At 45.4% G+C, this 13208-nt stretch overlaps 1 protein-coding gene across 3 annotated transcripts in view; it reads left to right on the top strand.

Moving 5' to 3' along the window:
• LOC115145391 (exocyst complex component 2) overlaps positions 1–13208 on the top strand; it is a 90357-nt gene that overhangs the window by 1246 nt on the left and 75903 nt on the right. The gene's annotated exons all lie outside the window — the stretch shown is intronic.

Below are 13208 nucleotides of genomic sequence, written 5' to 3'. Positions count from 1 at the left end.
CATAAATCCTGCCTGGTTGTGCGCTCTGAGTTTTCGCGCATGATCATTTTTGGGGGAATATTCAGCTTCAGCTAGCCATCCTAAAATCTCATTAAGAAATTAGGTGTTTTTGGTGTAACAGTAAACTTATAGGCCTATTATGCTAATATTCGGTTATGTTTTGAGGAATGCAAATTAATGTGTTCTTCCGAGACATTGATTCAGCATTGATATAACTTTACTAAATTTGTTTTTGTAAAATTTTCTGTGGAAATTGTTCAAATTTGTCCTTGTTCATACAGTTTTATGGTTTGTTAAACTTTTAAGTCAATGGTTTTTGTTTGGCTTACATTTGAAAGTGAACTGAGTCTAAGCATAATTTTGTTACCATGGAATTGCACTACAGCAGCATATTGCTGATATAAGGTCAGTGTCTTGAAACTATGCAGGTGATTGTTACCTTGCTGCTTCAGTCCCCTTGGATACATTTTTTCCCATTGCTTTATCAGACTTTTGATCTAAATGAGACTTTGCAATAGCCTACATTTTGTGTAAGCTCCTTGTATGATTTTTAATCTTTGACATCACCAAAATGATGTAGGCCTAAGTGTTGCAGATAAGCAAGCGCTGTCTTTAGTTTATATTTTTTTTGTGTGTCAGGTCAGTGTTGAGGGGGTCATGTTATTGGTAGAGAAACATTACCCCCTACTGTGTTACCCTCAGAGGTGAAAGGTCAGAGCATAGATGTTGATGTGTGTGTGTGTGTGTATCCTCAAATACTGCACACTGGTGTGCTGTTTCAGGTGAAGCAGTGGGCAAGGAGAGCGAGACTGAACAGGCAGCTTTGAACCTTCCTTCTCTACGGTATTACATGCCTAATGAAACTCAAGCCCTCTGCTGTTATCACACCTAGGAATACAGTATGTTAAACAACAACTGGAAAAAGAAGACTAACAGTAATATAGGTACTTCTTAGTGTTTCCCCCTCTCTGTGCTTTTATTAAAGGATCTGTTATTCTTGCATTTTGTGTATGCCCTTATGGATTGATCACATGATTGTCAACCAACGCAGAGTAAATAGCCTACTATGCGACACGACTCTGCGTGGCTGGCTATGTGAAACACGCAGAAGGAAATAAACAAATGTGTCTGAAAACAATAATTAGGCTAAGTTGTGGGTTTTGACTCATCGTTACCACTTAGGCCTACATTAAATGGGATGTGCAAATTCTTGCAAAGAACACTGGGTAATATGCCGCAGCATGGGTAATTCCAGTAATGTACTATAAATTAGGTTACCGTAACATTTTTGGCACTGTAAAATGGATTATCCTAAAATGGATTAAAATACATTTCAGTAACATTCTGGCCAATTGCTGCCAGTAAATGGCTGTACGGTTTACTGGAAATTATTTAGTGTGGGTGTGCAAGCCTATATCAATAAGGCCTACTGTATTATTTTGAGGGATTCTTTAAATTACGAAATATTTTTTTTAAATGACATTTTCTGCAACTTTTTCCACCATGTATGTATGTATGCTGTGTATTAATCACACAATGATATCACAGGAAATTAGTGCTAAGCTGTCGCTGAGCCTCTCTCTGGTTGGAGCCTTGAAGACCCCTCGCCTCACTCCTGACTTCCACCCATCTCCCTGTAGGGGACACAGGGCTGCTCTCTGGCTCTAATTGAAAATGTTGGGTGGCCCGGGCCGGCCCCTGCTTGTTTGTTTTGGTGGAATGCAGTGGCGGGTTATATTTTTGTGTCACTTTCTCATCAGTGGTTTCTGCTTTAAGGAAGGGTTTCCCGAACTCGGTCCTTTTGCCCTTTTGCACTACACAGCTGATTACAATAACCAACTCATCATCAAGCTTGGATTATTTGAGGGGGGGGGGCTGACATTGGGAGACCCTGCTATAGGGTTAGACTGGTGGGTGAAAGGTTGATGCGGACAATGTTTTTGGAGTGGCACTTCTCTCTCACCCCTGTCGTCCCGCCTTTCTCACAGTGAGTACTTACTAAAGAAGCCTTAAGTAAACTGTAGAATACTATACTACACACTGCAGTGTCTAAGGCACTGTGGTCTAAGGCACTGTCACTACAGTTCCTGATTCGAATCCAGGCTGTGTCACACTTCCGGGTTTGGCCGGGGTAGGCAGTCATTGTAAATAAGAATTTTTAAATAGTCAGGGTGGCCATTTGATCAGTTGTTCAACAGTCTTATGGCTTGGTGGTAGAAGCTGTTAAGGAGCCTTTTGGACCTAGACTTGGTGCTCTGGTACCGCTTGCCACTATGGTACCGCTTGCGCTAGCAGAGGGAACAGTCTATGACTTTGGTGACTGGAGTCTTTGACAATTTTTTGGGCCTTCCTCTGACACTGCCGGGTATAGAGGTCCTGGATGGCAGGAAGCTTGGCCCACGTGATGTACTGGGCCGTACGCACTACCCTCTGTAGTGCCTTGCGGTCGGAGGCCGAGCAGTTTCCATACCAGGCAGTGATGCAACCAGTCAGGATGCTCTCGATGGTGCAGCTGTATAACTTTGAGGACCTGAGGACCCATGAATTGGAGTGGGTCTAGGGTTTCCGGGATGATGGTGTTGATTTGAGCCATGACCAGCTTTTCAAAGCATTTCATGGTGGCTACCGACTGTAGTCAGTTAGGCAGGTTACCTTCACTTTCTTGGGCACAGGGACTATGGTGGTCTGATTGAAACATGTAGGTATTACAGACTCTGTTTGGGAGAGGTTGAAAATGTAATTGACGACACTTGCCAGTTGTTCCACGCATGCTCTTGAGTAAACGTCCTGGTAATCGGTCCCTAGTCCTTGTTCCCAGTTCTCACGCTCATCATGAGCCATGTCTTTGTATGTAAATATTAGTTACTGTACTTGTGACACGGCATTACCAAGGTTAAAACCCTGACTCCCCGTGGAATCTCATTCTATGGCTGTCTGTCTCCACATCCTAAGCCCTCTATAAACATCAGCCTGCATTCATGCGCCCACATTTCAAATTCGGTTTATTTAGCCAGGATTCTGAGAGGAGAAGTTAGATCTTAAAAGTCCAATTTGAGACCAACAAACAGAGAACTGGCCAAAGGACAACAAACGGGAGAAGAGAGTGAGACAGAGGGGATAGAGAGAACTAAACCCGGACGCCGGACCCCTTATTTCTCCATTCTGGTCCTCTCCTAGATCTTTTCACTGTACTGCGTTGGGATTGGTTACTCTCTTACTGTCCTGTATTACAGTTGGCTGAGAAGTGCTGACTGGCCAATGAATTTGACAACGAATAATGTCTGTCTGCTCAAAAATATGAATACCACTGCTATTTTTTTAATTTAATCTTTTATTTAACTAGACAAGTCAGTTAAGATCAAATTCTTATTTACAATGACGGCCGAGGAACAGTGGGTTAACTGCCTTGTTCAGGGGCAGAACAACTTTTTACCTTGTCAGCTCAGGGATTCGATCTGGGAATACATATCTGTTGGTCACCGATACTTTAAAAATGGGTAGGGGCGTGGATCAGAGAACCAGTCAGTATCTGGTGTGACCACCATTTGACTCTTGTAGCGCGACACTTCTCCTTCGCATACAGTTGATCAGGCTGTTGATTGTGGCCTATGGAATGTTGTCCCACTCCTCGTCAATGGCTGTGCGGCGGTACTGGATATTGGCGGGAACTGGAACACGCTGTCATACACGTCGATCCAGAGCATCCCAAACATGTTCAATAGGTGACATACGGTATCTAATGAATATGCAGGCCATGGAAGAACTGGGCCATTTTCAGCTTCCAGGAATTATGTACAGATCCTTGTGACATGGGGCCGTGCATCATCATGCTGAAACATCAAGTGATGGCATGACGATGGGCTTCTGGATCTCTTCATGATCTATCTGTGCATTGAAATGCCATCCATAAAATGCAATTGTGTTCATTATCCGCAGCTTATGCCTGCCTTTTTTTAGGGTTGCGCATTTTGAGGCGGAACATTTCCATGGTAATTTATGCAAATGAATATTAATACCATTTTAAATGTAGATTTTTTTTTTTTTGCATGGGATATATATCTACCATGTCATATGGAGAGTGAAACATACATATTTTACCTTATCATAAATAGACATAATTGCAAATGATTAAATCCTTCCAATAGAAATAAAAAATTGATTTAGTTACAAATTGAACTTTTAATTAAATGATTTGACTCTTCACATGGGAGCATTTCACTGAACAACAAAATAAAGGGAATATTAAATGATCCCCAATGATCCATCGCATCTCCCAAAAACATTTTCAGCAAACATCTGTAAAATGGTAGTCTGGAAGCTAAAGCTTTTGTTGTCTTCCTCTCAGGCTTCTACGTCTTTTCTGTGGTCCTATTCAATGTCCACCTCTTGAACATCAGACTGAGGCCTTATCTTCACTGTCACTTTCCAACCTTGTTGAGGATGGCTCGTTGTATGGCTCAAAAAGCCTAACATTTTCCCGGATGGCCACCAATGTTTGTATTGGTCAGCCTGTTGCATGCTTTGGTGTGTGTGTGTGTGTGTTCCCAAACAAGGACCAGTTACGCTCTGAGACGGCTGATGTTGGTGCGATTTGGAGGATGATGGAGGCAACAGGGGAAAGAGCCTCAGATCGACAAAGTCCCTTCCACCAGGTGGCTGATGAGATATATTGGTACGACTTTGCATCTCCGTCCCAAAGCCCTTGCTTGGAAGTGTACTTCGCCAGACTGCCAAGAACCTTGCCCTCATCCAGGCCAAGGTGGTGAGACACGGTAGTGATGAAACCATAGGCCTTGTTGATCTCTGCACCAGACAGGATGCTCTTGCCAGCATACTTGGGGTCCAACATGTACGCTGCGGCGTCTATGGGCTTCAGGCAGAAGTCTTCATGCTTTTTGATGTATTTCAGAACTGCAGTTTCCTCTGCTTGGAGCAACAGTGAAGTGGGAAGGGCAGTACAGATTTATTTTCTTACATCTGCAAGCAGAGTCTGAACATCAGACAGGATGGCATTGTCTCCCTCAATCCGTGCAATGGCTACTGCTATAGGTTTCATGAGTTTCAGGCTGCTTACCACACTCTCCCAAATTACATCATCCAGGAGGATCCTCTTGATGGTGCTGTCCATATCGGCAGACTGTGACATGGCCATTTCTTGGAGAGACTCCTACCCCTCCAGGAGACTGTCAAACATGATGACACAACACCCCAACGGGTGTTGCTGGGCAGCTTCAATGTGGTGTTCTTCTTCTTCTCACTTTGCTTGGTGAGGTAGATTGCTGCTATAACTTGATGACCCTTCACATACCTAACCATTTCCTTGGCTTTCTTATAGAGTGTATCCATTGTTTTCAGTGCCATGATGTCCTTGAGGAGCAGATTCAATGCATGAGCAGCACAGCCAATGGGTGTGATGTGAGGGTAGGACTCCTGAAATTGTGTTTTTTACGTTGGATAAAAGTAGAGACTCAGAGCTAGAAAATGGTATATCATACACTACAGTTGAGGAACAATGGGAAAGTAATATTGGTATTGAAATTTGATTAACTTGTAACCGCTCTTTTAAAAAATGGCCCTTGAATGTTTTGGTATACCTACTGGAGAGCTCTTCTTTGTCTACATCCATTCAGCATCCTTCACCACCTCATAAGCCTTAGCCCCACCCATCTCTTTAAGGGTTCACATGTGAGGCCAGGTGTTGAACAAAGTGAGTACGGTATTGTACTGAACAACCAACGAGTTCAAGACTAAAGCCTGATGTATACTACGTCTATCGACATGTCTGTAGACAGTTTTCGCAGTCACATCATGAACATTCTTCATCCGACATCAAACCTGTCGTTGTGAAAATGTATAAACTCAAAAACGACAGGCTACATGACATCAGCAGCCTGGTGCCCCAGAATAGCATAACGGTGTATTTTAACACCCAATAAACCCACCCGTTTAAAAATGTATTTAGTATATGTCAATCCAGCAAACCAGGCAACTAAAAGTTAGTTTTCTAAATAATGTTTTGGTTTGTTTCTAGCTTGTTAGATAGCTAGCTGACTACCCGGCTCAAATAATGACCATGTCTTAAGCTGACACCTGTCTTAACTTTAGCTAATTTGTATTCATTATTACAGAAAAATAAACTTACAATATTATTATTTACAAGTTAATGGTGAGCTAATTACATAAAATAGCTTCTGGTTGTGTGTGATGAAAGCAGGGCTCTACTCTACCGCAGAATTGTAGAAATTGGATACTGTCTCGCAGGCCTAATGTTATATCTTAAGATGACTTTGGTGCAGGTCATGTTGTTCTTCACATTCCCCTCTCTGGTAAACACACACTATACCAAATCAAAGTTTGTCACATGCCCAGGATACAGAAGGTGTAAACGGTACAGTGAAATGGATACTCTCATAGTGGAGTCTTTTGTTTAGACATGTAGCTAGCTAGCTAAACAATGAACCATAATCCCAACTCATAATGTTACTACCATGCATGAATCTGCTGGTAGCTAAAACTAACCAACTAGTTTCAATGTTAGCTAGCTAGCACAGGATACAGCCAGCTAGCTAGCAAGCATTAGGCTATAACTAGCAATGCAAATAGCTCTGAGATACGAATAATATTCCTACACAGATCATACACTTAACTTTAGCTAGCTAGCTAACAGTACGCTTTAACTTGCAATAAAAATGACTTTCTGACTAAATTAGAAATGTATAATATCTGAAAATGTAGCTAGCTAGAATCTCTTACCCGAATACATAGATTAACACCTCTTCCTCTCTGTCATGGATGCCATGGTTGACCTTAGTTTGAAGATGTAACCCAGATACAGCTGTTTTATGCAACAGCCTTTTGTGTGGTCTCGTTTCAACTCCCTCTGATTGCAAATATGCAAACGCCAGAATTTTCTCCTTAGCTGTCATACTCTGCTTCCACCGGACATTACACTGATTTCAAAACTCCAGAAAGTGGAGAGCATCTTTATAATAAAATAAAAAAACACGTTAGAAATGAGTGCCTACAGATACTGAACAGCTTATGTTGTAGACAGAAGTGTGCTACATGGCAGACCAATCCAAACTCATCTCTCGGCATGTCCAGCCCATCCATTATCTCAGCCAATCATGGATAGCGGTTCCTTCCTATTTCCGTGGCTAAACTAACTAGGCTCGTAATTTAACATTTTGTATTTACAGATGGCATACAAGTTTGTTTATTAAGGCACCTGAAAGTTCACATGTTCCAGATGGCATTTCTGCCCCAAAAAAACATTCAAATGCCTCTCCTGTGAAGTAGTGACGTGCGACATACGCCTAGTTTCCTGAAACGAGTCACAAATGTGCCAATGTATTAGCCTAGTTCAGTCTTCTGAACTTTAATTGATCACATTCCTTTTCCTTTAATGCACAAATCCGACAGAGTGTAGCCTAACTGATGCTCTCTGTTAAACTATTGGCAGCATTCTCTCTGTCCCCTGCCAGTCTGCAACTGAGAGTCAGTTCAAAACAGTCTGTATGAGTTCTGGTGTGAGTTCGGAGTTCTGAGGAATGGTTTCTTAAATTGCTGGTCTGTCAGATCAGGGCCAGTCATACCAGGGCCATGATGTTTGGCCAGCTCTGTGTATTCAGACTGAGGGTGCTCTTTGATGGAATCTGGTGTTTGTTTAATGTTGGGGGCTGACTGGGAGAGGCTTAGTGGTAGCAGCACTGATGGGGTGGCAGTGTGGGGTACTGGGAGAGGCTTAGTGGTAGCAGCACTGATGGGGTGGCAGTGTGGGGTACTGGGAGAGGCTTAGTGGTAGCAGCACTGGTGGGGTACTGGGAGAGGCTTAGTGGTAGCAGCACTGATGGGGTGGCAGTGTGGGGTACTGGGAGAGGCTTAGTGGTAGCAGCACTGATGGGGTGGCAGTGTGGGGTACTGGGAGAGGCTTAGCAGTGGTAGCAGCACTGATGGGGTGGCAGTGTGGGGTACTGGGAGAGGCTTAGTGGTAGCAGCACTGATGGGGTGGCAGTGTGGGGTACTGGGAGAGGCTTAGTGGTAGCAGCACTGATGGGGTGGCAGTGTGGGGTACTGGGAGAGGCTTAGTGGTAGCAGCACTGATGGGGTACTGGGAGAGGCTTAGTGGTAGCAGCACTGATGGGGTGGCAGTGTGGGGTACTGGGAGAGGCTTAGTGGTAGCAGCACTGGTGGGGTACTGGGAGAGGCTTAGTGGTAGCAGCACTGATGGGGTGGCAGTGTGGGGTACTGGGAGAGGCTTAGTGGTAGCAGCACTGATGGGGTGGCAGTGTGGGGTACTGGGAGAGGCTTAGTGGTAGCAGCACTGATGGGGTGGCAGTGTGGGGTACTGGGAGAGGCTTAGTGGTAGCAGCACTGATGGGGTGGCAGTGTGGGGTACTGGGAGAGGCTTAGTGGTAGCAGCACTGATGGGGTGGCAGTGTGGGGTACTGGGAGAGGCTTAGTGGTAGCAGCACTGGTGGGGTACTGGGAGAGGCTTAGTGGTAGCAGCACTGATGGGGTGGCAGTGTGGGGTACTGGGAGAGGCTTAGTGGTAGCAGCACTGATGGGGTGGCAGTGTGGGGTACTGGGAGAGGCTTAGTGGTAGCAGCACTGATGGGGTACTGGGAGAGGCTTAGTGGTAGCAGCACTGATGGGGTGGCAGTGTGGGGTACTGGGAGAGGCTTAGTGGTAGCAGCACTGATGGGGTGGCAGTGTGGGGGGCAGACGGATATGTCTGAAAGGGTCCCTTTGTGCCCCTAGCCCAGACCATAACACAACACACACACACACACTCAACCTAACCCCCTCTCACCTGTCAATCACTCCCACATGGGGAGCTGAGAAGAAGAGAACAAGCATAGAGCTCAGACCAAAGCAAAGGCGACCTCTACACTACCCAGTATCTGGCTCAGAATGAGCAGGACAGTTAGGTGTGTAACGTGAGCGAGTATCAGGATTTGTTTGTGAAGAGCCCAGTACCGTCTCCAGCAGGGATATCCCCCCGATAGCCAAGGGGATGCCTCTCTGACCCTCCTCCACCTTCTCTAACCGCCCTCTACGCCACAGGTCCTTCTCTCTGACCCTCCTCCACCTTCTCTAACCGCCCTCTACGCCACAGGTCCTCCTCTCTGACCCTTCTCTAACCGCCCTCTACGCCACAGGTCCTTCTCTCTGACCCTCCTCCACCTTCTCTAACCGCCCTCTACGCCACAGGTCCTCCTCTCTGACCCTCCTCCACCTTCTCTAACCGCCCTCTACGCCACAGGTCCTTCTCTCTGACCCTCCTCCACCTTCTCTAACCGCCCTCTACGCCACAGGTCCTTCTCTCTGACCCTCCTCCACCTTCTCTAACCGCCCTCTACGCCACAGGTCCTTCTCTCTGACCCTCCTCCACCTTCTCTAACCGCCCTCTACGTCACAGGTCCTTCTCTCTGACCCTCCTCCACCTTCTCTAACCGCCCTCTACGCCACAGGTCCTTCTCTCTGACCCTCCTCCACCTTCTCTAACCGCCCTCTACGCCACAGGTCCTCCTCTCTGACCCTCCTCCACCTTCTCTAACCGCCCTCTACGCCACAGGTCCTTCTCTCTGACCCTTCTCTAACCGCCCTCTACGCCACAGGTCCTTCTCTCTGACCCTCCTCCACCTTCTCTAACCGCCCTCTACGCCACAGGTCCTCCTCTCTGACCCTCCTCCACCTTCTCTAACCGCCCTCTACGCCACAGGTCCTTCTCTCTGACCCTCCTCCACCTTCTCTAACCGCCCTCTACGCCACAGGTCCTTCTCTCTGACCCTCCTCCACCTTCTCTAACCGCCCTCTACGCCACAGGTCCTTCTCACAGTGACTCATTCCTTCTGTAGCAGGAGGGGGGACTCCTCCACCTTCTCTAACCTCCCTCTACACCACAGGTCCTTCTCACAGTGACTCATTCCTTCTGTAGCAGGAGGGGGACTCCTCCACCTTCTCTAACCTCCCTCTACACCACAGGTCCTTCTCACAGTGACTCATTCCTTCTGTAGCAGGAGGGGGACTCCTCCACCTTCTCTAACCTCCCTCTACACCACAGGTCCTTCTCACAGTGACTCATTCCTTCTGTAGCAGGAGGGGGACTCCTCCACCTTCTCTAACCGCCCACAGGTCCTTCTCACAGTGACTCATTCCTTCTGTAGCAGGAGGGGGGACTCCTCCACCTTCTCTAACCGCCCTCTACGGGGGACTCATGCTGGAAGACCTAAATAAACAACTTTAGGGCTACATTTGGGAGCAGTATGTACAGTCACCCTCTTTTCGTGTGAATACCCGCCCCCCTCTATCCAGTGCATTAGCCTAAACAGCAGGGGAAAATCAGCCAAACCCCTAAAACCCACACTGCACCCTGCAGGCTCTCCGAGGGGGGCTATATATGACAGACTGATTATCAGTCACACTGCCTTGGAAGTTGTGGGAACATACGTTTTTGGTGTTCCTTTGGTTCTGGGAATGAAGCCATAAGTTTCCTGACCGGTAAAACTGAATGTTCTTTAAACGTTATGACAACGGAAATGAAAATTTGCCTGTTCTGGGAGCCTACATTTTTTTGGTTGCAGGGAGGTTCTGAGAACGTTTTACTGGGATTCCCTGCAAGGTTTCCAGGGAGGCGTTATTAACATTTTGAGAACGGAATCAAGCAATCATTAGGATCAAGTGTGGCAAATTAGTGGGTGCGGCCAACACACCTGAACACACTTAAAGATGGAAGATAGATAGAGTTTTGTTGAAGCTGAGAATGGAATGTATGTTTTTTTTAAATAACATTCTTAGAATGTCCTTTGAACGTTACAATTTTTTCTTCTTGTGGTTTTTATGGAAAGTTTTCTTAATGTTCTAAAAACATGACTTTAAATAGATATTCCCACAGAAGAATGCTGTTTCTTAACCTTCTCAGAACAATTTGAGAACATTACTTTGAACCTTGAGGAAACCTGCAGGAAATGTTACGCTGAAATTCCAATAAAGAAACATCTGGTTCTCAGAACATTGTGCTATCTGTGTAGCTTCCATATGCCTCTTTCTGAAACAGAACAGTGTCCTGGCATTGTGAGTGTGGGGTATATATTGTTTAAAGTGTGCTGTAGTAAATGTCCTAGGGCCTAGGCTTATATGATTTTCATCTGTTATAGTATAAATATACAGTATACTTCCTATGAAGCAAGCCATTCCTCATATTCAGCCCATTCTACAGCTGTGTTTAAAATGGCACCCAACTCCCTATAGGCTAGTGCACAACTATAGGGCTCTGGTCAAAATATATTAGGAATAGGGTGCCATTTGGAACGCAAGGCTACAGTCTTGCCTAGCCAGAACTCCTTTCTCCCTGAGCTTGTTAGCTCTGGTCCTATTGCTCAGTCCTAGGCTCTCGGGTGACAGAGTTACCAAATAGAGGGGCAGTCACTTTGTTTATAAGTCCCTCTCCAAGTAAAATAAACCTGCCATTTTAGCCCAATTAGAACGTAAGCAGGAAGGGAGGAAGCGAGGGAGAAAGGGAGGGAGAGAATGCTTAAGCACTAGTCATGTGGCCAATGAGCAGGCAGATGTTTGATAAACAACACAGGATTTAACAACAAGAATGATCAGAAGAAACTGACCGAGAGTGCCATTTACAGTACCAGTCAAAAGTTTGGACACACCTACTAATTTAAGGGGTTTTCCTTTATTTTTACCATTGTCTACATTGTAGGATAATAGTGAAGACATCAAATCATGTAGTAACCAAAAAAAAGTTAAACAAATCTAAATATATTTTATATTCTTCAATGTAGCCACCCTTTGCCTTGATGACAGCTTTGCACACTCTTAGCATTCTCTCAACCAGCGTCACCTGGAATGCTTTTCCAACAGTCTTGAAGGAGTTCCCACATGCTGGGCACTTGTTGGCTGCTTTTCCATCACCCTGCGGTCCAACTCATCCCAAACCAACTCAATTGGGTTTATTGTGGAGGCCAGGTGATCTGATGCAGCCCTCAAATAGCCCTTACACAGCCTGGAGGTGTGTTGGGTCATTGTTCTGTTGGAAAAACAATTGATAGTCCCACTAAGCACAAACCAGATGGGATGGTGTATCACTGCAGAACACTGTGGTAGCCATGCTGGTTAAATTAAGTGCGCCTTGAATTCTAAATAAATCACAGGCTGTGTCACCTGCAAAGCACCCCGAACACCATCACAACACCACCTCCATGCTTCACGGTGGGAACCACACATGCGGAGATCATCTGTTCACCTACTCTGCGTCTCACAAAGACTCGGCGGTTGAAACCAAAAATCTCAAATTTGGACTTATCAGACTGACTGACGTATTTCCACCGGTCTAATGTCCATTGCTCCTGTGTCTAGGTCCAAGCAAGCCTTTTCTTCTTATCAGTGTCCTTTTAGTAGTAGTTTATTTGCAGCAATTCGACCATGAAGGCCTGATTCATGCGGTCTCTTCTGAGCAGTTGATGTTGAGGTGTGTCTGTTACTTGACGTTTTTGAAGTATTTATTTGGGCTGCAATCCAATGTGCAGTTAACTCTAATGAACGTATCCTCTGCAGCAGAGGTAACTCTGGGTCTTTCCTTTCCTGTGGCGGTCCTCAAGAGAGCCAGTTAACTCTAATGAACGTATCCTCTGCAGCAGAGGTAACTCTGGGTCTTTCCTTTCCTGTGGCGGTCCTCATGAGAGACAGTTAACTCTCTAATGAACGTATCCTCTGCAGCAGAGGTAACTCTGGGTCTTTCCTTTCCTGTGGCGGTCCTCATGAGAGACAGTTAACTCTCTAATGAACGTATCCTCTGCAGCAGAGGTAACTCTGGGTCTTTCCTTTCCTGTGGCGGTCCTCAAGAGAGCCAGTTTCATCATAGAGCTTTATGGTTTTTGCGACTGCACTTGAAGAAACTTTCAATTTTCTTGAAATGTTCCGCGTTGACTGACCTTCATGTCTTAAAGTAATGATGGACTGTCATTTCTCTTTGCTTATTTGAGCTGTTCTTGCCAAAATATGGACTTGGTATCTTACTAAATAGGGCTATCTTCTGTATACCACGCCTACCTTGTCACAAAACAACTGATTGGCTCAAACGTGTTAAGAAGGAAAGAAATTCCACAAATTAACTTTTAACAAGGCACACCTGTTAATTTAAATGCATTCCAGGTGACTACCTCATGAAGCTGGTTGAGAGAATGCCAAGTGTG

Source organism: Oncorhynchus nerka, linkage group LG17 (assembly GCF_034236695.1).
Source record: "Oncorhynchus nerka isolate Pitt River linkage group LG17, Oner_Uvic_2.0, whole genome shotgun sequence".
Lineage (NCBI taxonomy): Eukaryota > Metazoa > Chordata > Actinopteri > Salmoniformes > Salmonidae > Oncorhynchus > Oncorhynchus nerka.
Note: the sequence above shows the minus strand (reverse complement) of the source record. Positions and strands in the feature narration are given on the sequence as shown.